This window comes from Gavialis gangeticus, unplaced genomic scaffold (assembly GCF_001723915.1).
Source record: "Gavialis gangeticus isolate Ggan-Ray unplaced genomic scaffold, GavGan_comp1, whole genome shotgun sequence".
NCBI lineage: Eukaryota > Metazoa > Chordata > Crocodylia > Gavialidae > Gavialis > Gavialis gangeticus.
The window spans coordinates 27,679,295-27,694,491 of NW_017729001.1; the positions used below are offsets into that span (position 1 = coordinate 27,679,295).

General features: G+C 45.4%; 1 protein-coding gene across 3 annotated transcripts in view; it reads left to right on the top strand.

The window, feature by feature from the left end:
- The window catches only part of CCDC92 (coiled-coil domain containing 92), a 25,473-nt gene that overhangs the window by 5,903 nt on the left and 4,373 nt on the right, over positions 1 to 15,197 (top strand). Inside the window, exon 1 of one of the 3 annotated variants that reach the window (XM_019507117.1) lies at positions 34 to 55. The exons of 1 other annotated variant lie outside the window; for it this stretch is intronic. The gene's annotated coding sequence lies outside the window, so the exon portion shown is untranslated. Of the gene's footprint in view, positions 1 to 33; positions 56 to 1,396; positions 1,822 to 15,197 lie in introns of those variants that run through there. One more of the 3 variants, XM_019507116.1, reaches the window with a different exon arrangement.

Here is a 15,197-nt window from a genome sequence, read left to right on the forward strand (position 1 = left end):
CGCCGCACCTGCGCTCTGCGCTTGCGCCGCCGCCGCCCACCCGCCCCGGGCTACGGTGAGTCGTGGGGGCGGCTCCGCACTGCGGGGGCCAAGGGCGGGGGCTTCCCGGGAGCTGCGGCCCCGGCCCCGGCCCCAGCCCCACTCCGCCGCGGGAGGGAAGGGGAAGGGGAGGGGGGCAGCTGCGGCCGGGCCTGAAATTCCTCCTCGCTGCTGGGTCGGCCGCGGGAGACCTGGGCTCTGCCCCAGCCCATAAAAATTGGGGGGTTAGGCCCCCAAATCCTAGGGGGTTTGCTCCAAAATATTGGGGTTTTAGCCCCAAAATACTGTGGTTTCAGTCCACAAAAACTGGGGGTTCACCCCCCCAATACTCCAATTTTTGCACCAAAATACTGCCGTTTTAGCCCCCAAAACTGGGGTTTTAGCCCATAATACTGCAGTTTAAACTCCCAAAATACTGCAGCTCCATTCCCCAAAAACTGGGGGGCTAGCCCCTAAAATAGTGGGGTTTTAGGCCCCAAAATCTTGCCGCTTCATTCCACAGTAACTGAGGGGTCAGCCCCCCAAATACGCCAGTTTTAGCCCCCCAAATCCTGCAGGTTTCTGTGGTGCGGTGGACACGCAGTGCCTCCTGACTTGGTGGCGGCCCAGCCCATCGTCCCTGGGCAGGGAGCTCTGCGGGGCGCTGGTCGTGGGACCGCAGGGGCGGGGGTCTGCGGCAGGGGGGTTTCGGCTGCTGTGGGCCGGTCTACCTACCTTGGATGCTGCCATTTGCTACTGGCTCACTTGCTTTCTCCGGACTTAGGAAAGCTAGTGGCAAACAGCCCCTGGGAATTTTTGAAGCCAGCTGTAAACCCCGGTACCCCGGGGTTGTTTGCCTAGCTTCGACATTGCTGTTGTATGCACTCTACACGCATGTAGATTGTAGAGTGCATGTGCATGGACAGGCGTGTGTATACACGTGGATAATACAGAACGAGCCCTCTGTCAGCTCTTCAGCCCTTTGTAAGGATGTTTCATTTTGCGTCGTGAACATGAGAAGATTTAGTAGCTCTGTCTTTATTCACGGTGGTGGGGAAAGTTCAGACACATTCGTCTTCCTGAATCTCTGTTTGAAAAAGTGACGCTGTCGATTAATTTGTCAATGACACATGGTGACGTTTTTGGTATATGATAACTTGCTGTAAGATCAGTGACCCGGCAGCTTAATATTGATGCTTTAAGGGACCGTTCGGGCATCATCAGGTTGGAGACTCTCTGATTTCCCATCGGTGAAGTTAAGCCGGGTTTAGGAGTTGAAGGGGGCGGCTGAAGGTCTGAAAAGAAGGAAGGCGCTGGGGTGGGAGGGAAGTTTTAGAGGAGCTGAAGTAATTGAGGTCTGGCTCTCTTATTTAAGCTTTTTATGTCTGTTTTACTGCAACGTACAAAAAAGTGCTTGTTCCACATCATTATTCTTACTGCATCGCATAAGCACATAGGTGTCTTGCAAACATTAGACACCTTTTGTAGACTCTTCTCTGCTTTAGGTGCTGGTAATGTATTATGATAAGTGAATACAACAAGCACAAGCAATATTGTTAGACTACAAAGTGCAGCAGCTCCGGCAATGCCATTGAAAACGGTGGTGCTGAATGATGCAGCCTCAGAGCATGGGTGGAGTTAAAGTGGGGAGGCTGCCCTTTGTTTGGAGAAGAAATCTTATCATTCAGGCTGCAGAATCAGGACTCTATTGATTTCCTTTGCATCTGCAGGATGCCATCTGAGCTGTCGTCTGATCGCGTCTTGTGTCTTCATCTGGCATAATATTCTAAAGAGCAAAATCAGGTGAATGATTTATTTGCTACTCTTGAATTTTTTTTGTTCTGCTGTTTTGCTCTTGCGTCCAATGTCAGGCTCTCGGAGCAGCTTTGCCTCCATTTGCAGGAACCAGCACTCCTCTCTAATGAACCCACAGCTAACTACAGATGCCGAAGCATTGGTTACTGCATGGTATTAAAACTGTTCCCCTCCCTGGCAAGAGGAGGGAGCAATGCATCAGTACAGCAGTTAGTAATCATCAGCATCTATACGTGACCCTTGTCTCCAAAAATTACCTTGTAGGGATGACACTTGCAATATTTATGTGCCTTGGCTAGCTGGAGAAGTCGGTTGATTATGTGATACTGAGCCTGGGGTAGGCACTTCAAAGTAATCATGTGTATGTTATATTATGCTATATTATGTTATACTAGTACTAATATGCTAAGAAAAGACAGCTATATAAGAACATATTGTAAAGGAGTTTATTCCGTATCTTTAACTAGTACCAGTATGCTAAGAAAAAGCAGCTATATAAGAACATATTGTATAGGAGTTTACTCCATACCTTTAATTGTGTTTGGGGCATCATCTCTCATTTAGTGAAGTTGATTGTAAAACTCCCATCAAGTTATTCCCCTGGACACCTGCAGTACTGTTTCCAGTTTTGGGCACTACAGAAAGGATGTGGACAAATTAGAGAGAGTCCAGCAGACAGCAACAAAAATGGTTCAGGGGCTAGGAAACATGACTGATGAGGAGAGGCTGAGGGAATTGGGCTTATTCAGTCTGGGAAAGAGAAGACTGAGAGGGGCTTTAATAGCAGCCTTCAACTCCCTGCGGGGGGTTGCAAAGAGGATGGAGCTGGACTGTTCTCAGCGGTGGCAGACGACAGAACAAAGAGCAATGGGCTCGAGTTGCAGCAAGGGAAGTTGAGGTTAGATATTAGGAAACACTTTCTCCCTAGGAGGGTAGTAAAGCATTGGAACGGGTTACCGAGAGAGGTGGTGGAAGCTCCATCCTTGGAGGTGTTTAAGACCCAGCTTGACAAAGCTTTGCTGGGATGATCTAGTTGGGGCTGGTCCTGCTTTGAGCAGGGGGTTGGACTAGATGTGACCTTCTGAGGTCCCTTCCCACCCTTATTATTTATGATTCTGAGTTAACTGAGGTAAGAAATAAGCCTTTAAGATGATAGATTAGAAATGGAACAGAGAGCCATACAGTTCTGAAAGCTGTCTGCTAGCACTAAATATGGATTTTAGCTAAAAAAGAGGCAGACAAGTGACGCGGGTAGCAGGATATGTCTTGCTTTCACATTGCTCATTATTCATTCCCAAGGCAGACTCCTTTGCCTTCAGTGTATCTGCAGTTATCTTGTTTCTGCAGTAGTTGATCTAATCTAGAGCCAAACATCCTGTCTCTGGACACAACTTATTCAGAAGACACAATATTTGCAAGGTAGGCCAGAAAACAAAATGAATGTTTATGGTGAGAACTGACATGCTCTGTGCTTTTTAAAAACAGAAGAAAATGCTTGAGTTTGAAATTTTGTCAGATGCTTGCTGACAGGTAGTGGGGCAGCTTCCTGCAGCTCTAAAGATGGAAAATCTTGTTGCATATAATTGATATCCTAAAAGAGTACATTTTTTTTGTCTGTGACTTAAATTATTCAAAAGTCTGAAAGCTGGAGTTCAAGGCCAAAGCTGTTAAAAGCCCTGAAACATAAAAAGTGCCAAAAAATGATGTACCTTCAGTAACACTGCAATGTCTGTTTTGGGGGTAATAGAGCTTGGGAATAACTTTACAGAAGCTACTGTATTCTAGTTTAAGATGTGCTGTCTTTGTGGTAGAGATCAGATGCTCAGAAAACTTGATTTAATTTTGCTCTTCACTCTTATAAACCTGATCCTACTCAATCAGAAGTGCAGGTGTATGCTCTTGGATCTCATTCTGTATGCTTTTTACAAGTACTTAGTCTAGTAGATCTCCAGGGCTACACAGACCAGTGACTATGCTTGGAGTTAGTAAGGGGAGTAGAGCTGTAATGGCATATGGCTACACTGATGACTACTTACGTTTGCTCATTTGTTAATAATGCCTTTATTTAAAAAATACAATTAAGGAAGGAACACCAGCAGAATGATAACATCCCTGCTGTTTGTCCTCTGCATCCTTTGCTTTTAAACCCTTGTTTTGAGCAGAACGAATGAAGATACAAACATTGATACATTAGCCTGTCATTGGAAGTCATTAGTCTAGAACAGTCCCATCTCCAGCTATGAAACAGTTTAACAAGAAAATGAGAGCAGTAAAATACTTCCCATTCATGTTTGTAGAGCCAAAATGCTGCACGTTATAGGACTTCCCTGGAAATTATCACAAAGGAGCTGAACGTAGGAACGACTGAATTCCTGCTTTTTTGCCTGAAACATCATTGTAATCCAGAGAGTGGCTGTATCTTGAGATCTGTGCTCTACTGCTGAGAGTAAACTATTGCTCAGCCTGTGCAAGTACAGTGGTTGAAGGCAATCAGGCCTGTAGTTTAGGTTGAAGAGCTGCACAGGTCCAGTGTGTGTGCTTGTCGGTAGGGGTAGGGCTATTTTTCCAAGGTACACAATATCCACGTTCAGGGAAAAGTAAAGGCAAAACTAGTCTTAACGAAGCACTGAGATCAAAAAATCAAGTGTCCAGAATCAGGGCATTCCAGAGATGACGACAGATCCTTTTTCCTCTTTTGTTTCCTACAAGACCAACACCAGGAGCTCTGTTTAAAATAATATGGAAAGGACTTAATGAGGCACTGCTGTCAATGAAAAGCCTTGGAGCTTTGTCTCTCTCGCTCTCTCGCTTTTAATGGCATGTGTCTCCAAACTCAGGTACAGAAGTATGACACTACACATGCACTTTAATGCACAGTAGCCTATTTTACTGCCCATTAAGGCATCACATAAAAATCTGTGCTGTTATGCTAATTCACAGTAAAATAGGCTACTGAGCATTAAACATCACTTTAAAAGGGCGTGCATTCGTTACTGCTCATGAAGGAACATAATGCACGTTTATTTAGTACCTCACATTAGAGATACTAAATTTAATACGCATTAGGAAAAGTGCCTTAATGCTTGTGCAGATGTGCCCAATATGTTCTTGTGAGGGGAAGAATTGTCTTCTAAATAACCTGGGGCTAAATTGTGCTTTAACTGAAGTCAGTGGGAGTTCTGTTGACTTCAACAGAAGTAGGAGGAAGCCCATCTTTACAAACTTGCCCACTAACACTCTTGAATTTAAGCTGTAGGTGGTATTGAGTACCCCTTCTTCCATTCCTTTGCCTACATGAATTGCCTACAGTAGAGTAACATAAGCTAGCCTGCTGAAATGCTGGACAGACTGAACTGCAGTCAATCCAGAAAGCAAAGCTCGCCCTTCCTGTTGCTTTTCTATAGCTTTGCTAGACATTGCACTGGAATAACAAAGAAATCTTGAAGGATATGACACTTCCAGGGAATGGCTCTGGTGCTGAAAGAGGAAGAAAAAACTCACTTGAAACGCCTAAGCAGAATTAAACTGAAACATTATCATTATTAGTGTGTCAAAAATGGCTCTGTTTTTCATGGAGCAAGTGTAGAAATTATTCATCTCTCAAACCTTTGTAAAGGAAATCAGCTTCACCAAAGCACTGACTGACATCCTCCCACCCCAAATTGGATCTGTTCTTAAGGCTTTGAAACGAAGCCTGACTGAAGTGAACTTTTTCCCCGACCAGCTGTATGCCCAGGTTACTGGGTGCCACAGTGATGGCTGTGGTCTGCATACCTGTGTGGACGCAGACCATGACCCATCTCTAGCATTCCTGATTGGCTTCTCTGTGGGGCACTCCAGTATTGGTGGGTGCTGGACATATGTGCTAAAGTGTTGTTTTTTCTGACTGCTTGCATCACTTCCAGTCTGATTTTAGTGCAGTGTCTTTGGGCCTGACATTAGTTTCAAGAATGAGCCCAATAACTTCCTGCCCGTGACTTGACGGCCTTACAGGTCCTTTCCGGTTCTATGACTGTATGATTTCATTGACTCTGTTTGAATCAGTCTTTAGAGTCATCACGGTTTAAGGTAAATTGTGTCAGATTTATATGAAGCTGATGCATTGTGTGGACAAAGTACCAGGTTGCTCATTTTCCCCTCACGTTTTGAGCATCTAGAAACATTAAAGAATTGTCCCCGAGACTGCCTCCTCTTAATTATTCTTCCTGCTGATGTGCTGGTTACTGTCACAGTAACCAAAAATAACTCAGCAGTGATGTTAAAACCTGTACTTTCTCAGGGACGTTCAGAGGTCAGCTAAAGAGAGACTGTAGAAGTCTCTGTCTGGAAAATAGGAGTGGGGAGGGGAATTGCAAGGAAAAAGTGTTAGAAATAGCAGTTCCTGAACATTTAAGATACAAAACAATAATTTGCAGGGAGGGAAAAGGATCATAATGCATCTGTTTTCTTTCTTCTCGCTTTCCCTCTTTCAAGAGACTATAATTTGTCATTAAGTAAATGACAAGGCCTTGAGAAATGAGAGTCCATGACTGACAAATCATTGGTGGCATACAGGTACAACTGTAGGGGTATATCTCAATCGCATACAGGGTATGAGAAGGGAAAGAAGTGTTAGCTTAATAGGGAGTATCTAATATGTTTTTTAGCAACTCTGAAGGAAGGGGAAACACTGACACATTCAGCAGGAGACTGTGTTGGGCCTATTCAAAGGTCAGGGGAGCAAGAGCAAATATGTGTCGCATCATATTTAATCAACTGAACCATGTTAAATTTCCAGTAATACAAAGTCAGTTTGGTGACAGGAAGATATTTGTTGCCTTTTGAAATGGGAATCGAATGGAAATTTGGAAGAGTCTTCAACAGGGATTCTGTGATTCCTCTCTCTCGACGACTTCCTAGCACTGGATTTGCTACGAAACTCGGGACATGACTCTGGTTGCTTCTGGTCTCTTTGATTGGCCAGTGGTTCGCTGTCAGCTAAGAGGAAAATAATTGTCTGCCTGGTATAAGCATTGTGTTCCAGCATAAGATATCGGTGCATGACTGAGGCATTGAAGTAGGAGACTGGGAGATGGATGGAGTATGTGCCATCTGGAAGGAGACAGCTCTGTTGTTGTTTAACTGATTTCTGCCAGACAAGAATAAAACATTATGGGCATGGCTAGTTAGGCTTTGTTCCAGCGCTGTCTTAATAGCCTGTCTCGAATTCCAGATTGACATTTCCCTTTTCTTATCTCACTCGGGATGCAGTAGGCAGGCATTCCACTTTGTGCCCAGGAGCCTAATTTACCACCCGAAAATGCTGTCGGCTGTCCCAGAAATACTCTGAAGAGCTGGGAAAGAGTTTGGATCAGAAAGTACCCGCCCTCCCTTCACCCCTGCCTCTATCATTTGTGAAGCAAGATTCAACTATAGAACTTGCGCCATTGCTTGGCATGAATGCCCGTCTCTCCTGCTCTTTGGCAGCTCTCGCCTCAGTTTCACTTTCTTTCATTTGGTTTAGCAGCCTTTTCCTAAAGGAAAAAAATAATGATTTAAGGTTGAGGCAGGGCTAGTGTGAGGCATTCTCTACCAACAGGCCTCAACAGTAGGGAATTTGCCCTCTGCAAGCTGCTGAATATCTCTGCTTTTGACTTGCTGGATTGAGGTCTCATTTTGCTTAATACAGTTAATTTGGGCAGGTAATTCTGTCTCTGCCACTGGAAGGAGCTGGTCAAATGTTCCCTTCTTGAGGTGGGTAAAAAAATATTGTAAATGCAAGTGAAAACTCTCCCCCTCGTGCTAGAAGAGGAGAGGGTCTAAATAGATGTATGTAACCATCGGTGCAGGAGTACATCTGAAAGAATGCCATTTAGTTACCTCTCCTGTTCTCCTTAAGGAGGTCTCCAACAGAAGCGAATAATCCATTTTTTAATACTTTAATTTTTACAGGCAGATTTGGGGTCTGGTTCAGCATTTCTTGCTGTAGCTAGATACTTATTTCTCTGCCCTTTGAGACTACCGTATCAAAAACCTCTTTGTTGGAGAGTGGAATACAAGATTTTTTTTTTTCCTAGATGAAAAGCGTGGACAGTTCATGAGCACGTTCCTCAAACAAGTGCCAATGTGAAAACTGGAAACAAATAGCACTTGTTTAGCTTTCCTGTTAATTGTTTTAATGGGTAGTGTTGAACTTGTGACTGCCCAGCTGAATTCTTATCGCTTTGCTTTAAGGAGTGTTGGGGTAGAGGGGGAGGGCAGGAATGGGTGGCTAGATACTGAAAAACAAAACCCCTCCACAAGGGAAGGGTCATATGTGAGCGCAGCAGGAAAGCTCGTCTTGCTGTGCCTTCGCTGGCTTGTGGTACCTGGAACAAAAGGTTGCTTTGTACTGCTGGGTCTCTCTGTCTGTATGCAATGCACCATGGGATGGTTACCTGCTCTGTGTGATTTGTCCTTCTGGCTTCATTACTCATGTGAAGTAGTCTTTTCAAGCAAGACCCAAGAACTCATCCTCCCACTTTACTCGGCGTTGGTGATGGTGCAGCTGGAGTACTGCATCCAATTCTGGGCTCCACGCTTTTTAAAAAGGACGTGGCAAAGCTTGAGAGTCCAGAGGAGGGCCACGTGCATGATTAGAGGTCAAGAGAACAGGCTTTATGAGAACAGGCTCAGAGCCTTGGGACTCTTTAGTCTAGAGAAGCGAAGGCTCAAGGGTGCCTTGGTGGCAGCCTAGAAGTATATAAGGGAACTGGAAGAACGTCTGTTCACCAGGGCACCCAAAGGGAAGACAAGGTCTAATGGTCGCAAACTGCTGGAAGACCCTTTTAGACTGGATATAAGGAAAAACGTCTTTACCATCTGAGTCTCCAGAGTCTGGAATAGACTCCGCCCAGAAGTGGTACAAGCACTTACTCTAGACACCTTTTAAAAAATGCTTGGATGCTTATCTTGCTGGGGTAATCTGACCCTAGCTGACTTCCTGCCCCTTGGGCAGGGGGCTGGACCGATGATCTTGCAAGGTCCCTTCCAGCCCTAATGTCTATGAGATCTTGAAGGGCTAGACCCTTAATCATTCTGGATGGATATCTGTGGATTCATGCTCCCTCATGATGAACCACCCCTCCTCTTACCCCACTTCTTCTGAGCCTCACTCTTGACAGCTGTTCATACCGTCGGGTACAAGGTAGTGCACTGCAATCCCGAAGCAGCAAGGATTGCTGGTTGTGGGGCTCGCTGCTCTGACGCATTGGCAGCGGTTGCTTTGGTTCTGCTTTGAAAGATGCCCAAACAAGGAAATCGAATGTCCTCAAACCATGAAACTGACTAGGCACAGAGTGTTATCCAAGGCATCGAGCGAGCAAGCTGGAGGGGCTTGAGTTTCCTCGGGTTTCACAGGCAGTTTATGGTGTTAGACTGCTGGACTGTGATTTAAACCATTTTCATGAAGGTGTGTGGCCTTTAAATTGGCAGCATCTCTCTTAAGCCTCTGAAAGTAATTACTTTATGTCCAGTAGTCTGAATCGTGATGTTTAAAGTTAACTACAATATTTTTAAGGACCATGTGTTTCTATTAGCCATGGGTGTATTGGCAGGGTGCCATTTGTTTTCATTGTGCATTGATATAGTGCTTTCTTCATCATTTATCTAGATGCGCTTTAAGAGGAGATGGGAAGTATTTTAAAGGATGTCCTGCTCCCTCATATTTGGGGTTTGCAGTCCTGAACTTCTCCACCTAGGTGCATCCCATTGAATAGCACTGAGTTCCTGTTGAAGCAAAACAATAGTGACTCCTCTGTCCTGCAGGAGGTGAGAGATGTGAAGCTTCTACCAATGTGTGTGTACAAAAATGTATCTTCAGGAAGGCAGCTGAAGTGCTCCAAAATTTCACTTTTCTGTCTATCTGCGCTCACCTCCATAGTTGCCTAGTTTTGCCTCTGAAGCATCTCCCCATCTCTTGGCCAAGTAAGTAGAGTTCCCTAATGCACATGCAAGGGAGGGTCACACTCTTCCTAACTTTGAGCTGCTTTTACAGCACTGCAGAGGGAAGAGCCTTGCGGTCACTTATACCAGCTTTAAAATGAGAGTAACTCCTTCGGACATGCAGAATCCAGTCAAAATGTTTAAACACACAATGCCTGCTTTCCTTAGAGTGAACTCTACTCAGACATTGCTTTTTGCTTTAAAGCCATTTGCAGCTGTTAGTCATGGTCTGAAATCAAAGTGGAACAAGAGCCAGTTCTCTCGGTGAAGCAATGATGGGACTGTCTGTAAAAAATGCTGGATTAGTCTGCTTTATTGACCAAAGGTATGTCCTCATTAAAAGCAATAACGGCTGCATTATCCTGTTCAGCAGTATTTGTAATACAGTAAACAGTTCCAAAATCACAAATGCCCTCCAGCAAAGTAAAGGATAAAACCTTATTGACAGAACAAACAGCTGAAGTATTGAAGAGCATTCTGTGCTCGCGAGAGAAATGTCACCTGTTTTTCTGTACGTAGCATATACCTTTTTAAAAAGCAGTCATGCCAGCTTGGAATCTGTCTTTTTCAGGATCACGTCTTGAGTTGCAGCGTTCTCTGGTCTCACACCCAAACTGTCTGTTCTCCTCCCTCTTTTCCCCCCTACTTAAATCTATGCTTACAGTCCTCCTAGAGAAGGGTATGGGAAGTGGTTATAAACGTATTTTGTAGTCTTAAATTATTTTGGCTTAGAAAACTTAACCCAACACAGGCAGTGTGAATTGGTATCAAAGATCTTAGCTATTAGGGTAAAGTGTAGAGTAAATCTGGCTTGCTTATGCTCATATCACTGTTTCAAAAAAATGTTTTCAGAAGCTTTGGGATTACTATTCTTAGCAGTATATTTCAGGGAACTTTTGTGTCCAGTTCATTCTTTTGTTTAATAGCTAAGAACACAACGTGGTTTCCTGACAAATCAGAAAGAAAATAATGCATGCTCTTTGTTTAACTGACTTGTCTTAGGTGGCCAACTGAGAGCATTTATATTCTTTTCCCAGATGAGTTGTTAATATGTTCGGTTCGGTCTCCTCTGTATACAAAGTGGGCGGCACCTGAAAAGCTATTTAAAACTTTTTTGAGTTGTGTGTGTTTTCTAGTTCTCCCCTCCTTGCTTCCCACTTTGCTCTAGGAAAGGCCCTCTGGGTTAGGATGCAATGGCACTTATGCACCATAAAAGCAATAGAATTTTAAAAAAGGTAAGTATCTGTTTTATGTCAGTGCCACCTGTCTGACGTGGGATCTATTTCATCCTGATTCCTGAAGTCCCACAGCTGTTCAATTCTGAGTTTTACGCAAAGTCACAAAGTGACGACTGGTTTAGAACGCTCTGCTAGCCTGCAAACACGTCTGGTGACGGGTGTCTGCTCTCGTAGCTGAGGCATCTTTCTGTGGCAAGTGCCAGCTGCAAGACAAAGTCCTCTCTTTGCTCTCGTGTAGGGTTGTTTGCCCACCCTTTCTGGAACCTGCACAGTCCATTTACACAAACCCCATGGGATTGTCTCCATCCGCTGTGGGCTGACGTGTAACTGGGCAGGGAAGTCCTAGAGGTGGTGTGGTGCTACCAGCACACGGCAATGTTAATGGAAGTGATACTACCAATACTTTACACAGCATTACCTCTGCCATTAGCCTTCGTCTTCTGTTCTCTGTAGAGGAGGTGTAGGGGACAGCCTGCCAGTGCATCACCGGCCAGGTTCACTCCTTATGCTGCAGTAAGGAGTGGGGAAGCTCATGAAAGGGCTGTACAGTAGCGTGCATCTTTAGAGGATGGGAAGGTGGTGCTGCCTGACTTCAGCTCTATCAAATCCATCTGTTTCCCTGATTGACTGCCTTCCTGTGAGGGGGAGGATGCTGTGGGCCTGGCTGTGAATTTCTGGCAGTGGAAATCAGCATTTTCTGACAGCCTGGAAACTAGTCTGCCTCAGATTTTTTCCTTCAGATGAGCTGATCTCCATGTGATCTTAACATGTAAACTAGGTGGATTAAAAATAACCCCTCATTTGGAGTAATGCAGTAACACTGTCTGCAGCAAAGGTTTCCAGGCCCACAGAGGGGCTGGCAGGCTGCCTGCCATTTGTTTTCCATCTTAGACTAGGCTGCATTTCTGAACACATCTTCTGTTTCTGCTTTGTGGCTCTTAAAGCTCCTTGTTCCTATTAGCTTTTACATTTGTTCTTAACCTACAGGGACAAAGTTTCTATTACTAGCTGCTGTCATGGGAAAGGATTCTAGACATTCTCCATGGGCTGTTTTTTCACACAATACTTTGAGTGTGTTAGAAGAAACCTTTTTAGTAGGGTTGTGTGAAGCTTCAGTCACTGATTTGATTTGGTGGCCAAATCTCTGAATCTGAATCGAATCAGGAGACCCTTTAATCTCTCCGAATCGAATCGGAACCTGCCACTGGAAGTCTACCATAGCTGAAAATCCTGCTATGCAGTTTTCAGTTGGCTGTCGCATTCAGTCAAGAGATGCAATAAACACTTAAGAAATCAGATGATTCAGTAAAGCTTTTATCTGTCTGAACTCTGCTTTGCAAGACACAACTACATCATTTTAAAAAGAGAACACAACAGAAATATTGACAGCCTTTAAAATTAATGGTGCCCCAAGGTCGCTGATATGATGAAACAGTCCATTTTAAAGCAATCATCGGGTCCCATGGGCTATGAAAAGGTATGGTATGGTGGGAACTCGGCATCTGTAAGCAGATCTCCCTCACCAGGAAAAGAGCTATGACTCTGGACTGATCCTGTCTTACTGAAATCCTATATATGCCAGGGCATGCATGCAAGTGTATCTTATTTATCCAGTCAAGTGGTCTCTTGCCTAGAGCAGTGTCAGCATCATTTGTTAGGGTCCTTGTGATGACAGTCTGATGGATTGCTTTTGCTGCTCCATCCTGCAGAGCCTGGTGCAGTGGTATTTACAGTACTATTTTACAAATATCTATATCAGCTCCATGCTGCCACTGCCCTGCAAAATGATTCTTCAACAGCTCCTTGCCTCTTTGACAATCCAGCTTCTGTTTCCATGAGGAGTGCAACCTCCAGCTGACATAGCAGAAAGAGTCTCTGTAAAAAGAATATTGCTCTTGAATTTTCTCCTTGTTCACCTGCCCAGTGCACAGAATGAAGCAGGGACCCCAGACCACAAATATTATGTGGTCATGTGGCTAAAGACTATCATAATGCTATTGTCTAAAGCTGCTCAGATACCCATCAATCTGGCAGGGTTACTTGACGTTGCAACCAGGTTCGGTTCTGGATGACCAGGAAAAGGTAAATCTAATCTAGTGATCATCTTTAAAAGGGGAAAAAAGGGGACCTGGGGGACTTGCAGACCAGTCACTCTAATCTCAGTACCAGGACAGATTGTAGAGTAGGTCATCTAAGGACGGGCAAGCATGGATTCATCAAGAGCCACTTAGTGATGCCTGGCCTATGACAGTGACCTCTGTCGATGTGGGGGAGAGCAGTAGATATGACTGACTTTGACTTCAGCAGGGCTTTTGACACTGTCTCCCATGACATTTTCATTACTACACTAAGGAAGTACAGACCAGATAAAAGAACTAGAAAGTAGATGCATAATTGGTTAGATCTTCATGTTTGGTGAGCAGTCATCAGTGGCTTGATGTCTAGTTTGGAACTGAGATGGAGAGTCTTCTCCAGGGCACTGTCCTAGGTCCAGTGCTGTTTAATAGCCTCATTAATGATTTGGGGGATGGAACTGAGTGCACACTTATTAACTTTGCAGGTGACACCCTCGCTGGCAGCGGCAGAAGGCTGTTGTCCCAGCAAAAGTGGGGGATACTAGTGTATAGCAGGGGCTCCTGCCCTGTGAGAAGCCTCCCAGAAGGGGAGTGGGGTCTGTCTTACGGTGGGGGGAACCTAGTAGCAGGAGCAGCAGCATAGTCCGCTGCTGCTTGTTTGGTGTCAGTGTGACTACCTCTTCTAACACGCTGCATATTGCAAGCGGCATGCAAGGATGAGGAGAATGGTGATTTCTAGAGGACTGTTATTCTGCCAAATGTCCTCCATTTATGGGGCCATGAGTGCACCCCTCCACCCCACCCCCGTGTACCCTGAGGGCCCTCTACGCAAAATGTCAAAGACCTGCCACCATAGGCAGCAGAAGGCCAGGGCTAACAGGGATGCCCCCACCCCTCCAAATTGGGCCGGTTCCAGCACCACCAGTGCTGCAGCGCTGCTCCCAGCGCCCCCACCGCATGCTCCTCCACCACCACGTGCACAGCACCAGTGCACACCAATGGCCCTGCAGGAGGGAGAGGCAGAGTCAGGTGGGCGCACTCCATACCACTCAGCACCCCCAATTATATTTTCTAGTGCCGTTTGTCTGCCATGAATTCAGGATCTTGTGACTGTCTGAAAAGCTCTTTTTTAACAGGAGGTTAGGCACCCTTAACTGTCAAGGGAGCTAACAAATCTCCTGATAAGAAAGCGTCACTGAACCACATGGTGCTGGATATACCCACTCTCCCTGATTGCACTCCACTATAGCACTGCTGGTAAGCAGCTTTCTTTGTCATGAGTTCCTGTTACCTCCATGTGTACAGTACAAAGCAAATTTGGGTACATGCATGTGTGCATGCACTTTTGTGCTCAATTGCTCTCTAACTCAAGTCGTACTAGAGGCATAGTAACTGCCTCCGTGGTGGGTGCTCTTCTCTCTGCTTGTTTATGTTTATCTGAAAGAGCTGAAGGTGCAGAAACAGCAGGGCACGTACAGAAGGGCCCATTACAACCTGTAGCAAGCTAAGACAGGGCAGGGTGGCACGTTAGAGACTAAATGATTCAGAGGCGTAAGCTGTTGTGGGCAGCAGCTGATTTCATCACTTGCTGTGACTGGACTGCTGAAGTAGGCTGCTGCCCGTGAAAGCTTATGCCTCTCTGAACCAGGGAGTTGCCAGGGTGTGACCCTGCCCTGCCTTCTGCCTGATCCCAGACACCCACAGATAACCACCTCTCAAATCTGTGTCCAGTTCCTAACAAATATTCTGTGAAGGGCACGGAGTTGTGATGCGAGAGGGCTGGAGAAGAGAGGGAAAGCCAGCAGGAGGAGGGCTCCTCTCCTGGCTAAGGGGGAAGAACTGGGAGATGACAGCTGGTGGTACAGTGACCCACTAGCAAGAGAAGAGGTAGGGCAGGCCTAGCTAGTCCTGACCTCCAGCTTGGTGGCTTGTATGCTTGTCTGGGAGGCTGTCAGGTGGTCTCTTGGCTAATGTCTGTTATGCACACACCTCCCCAGCCAGAGTACTGGAGAAATCGGATCAGGCTAGAGACAGGGAGGCTTTTACTTCTTGTACCCAGGAGCCATCACCTTTAATAAAAAAAAAAAAA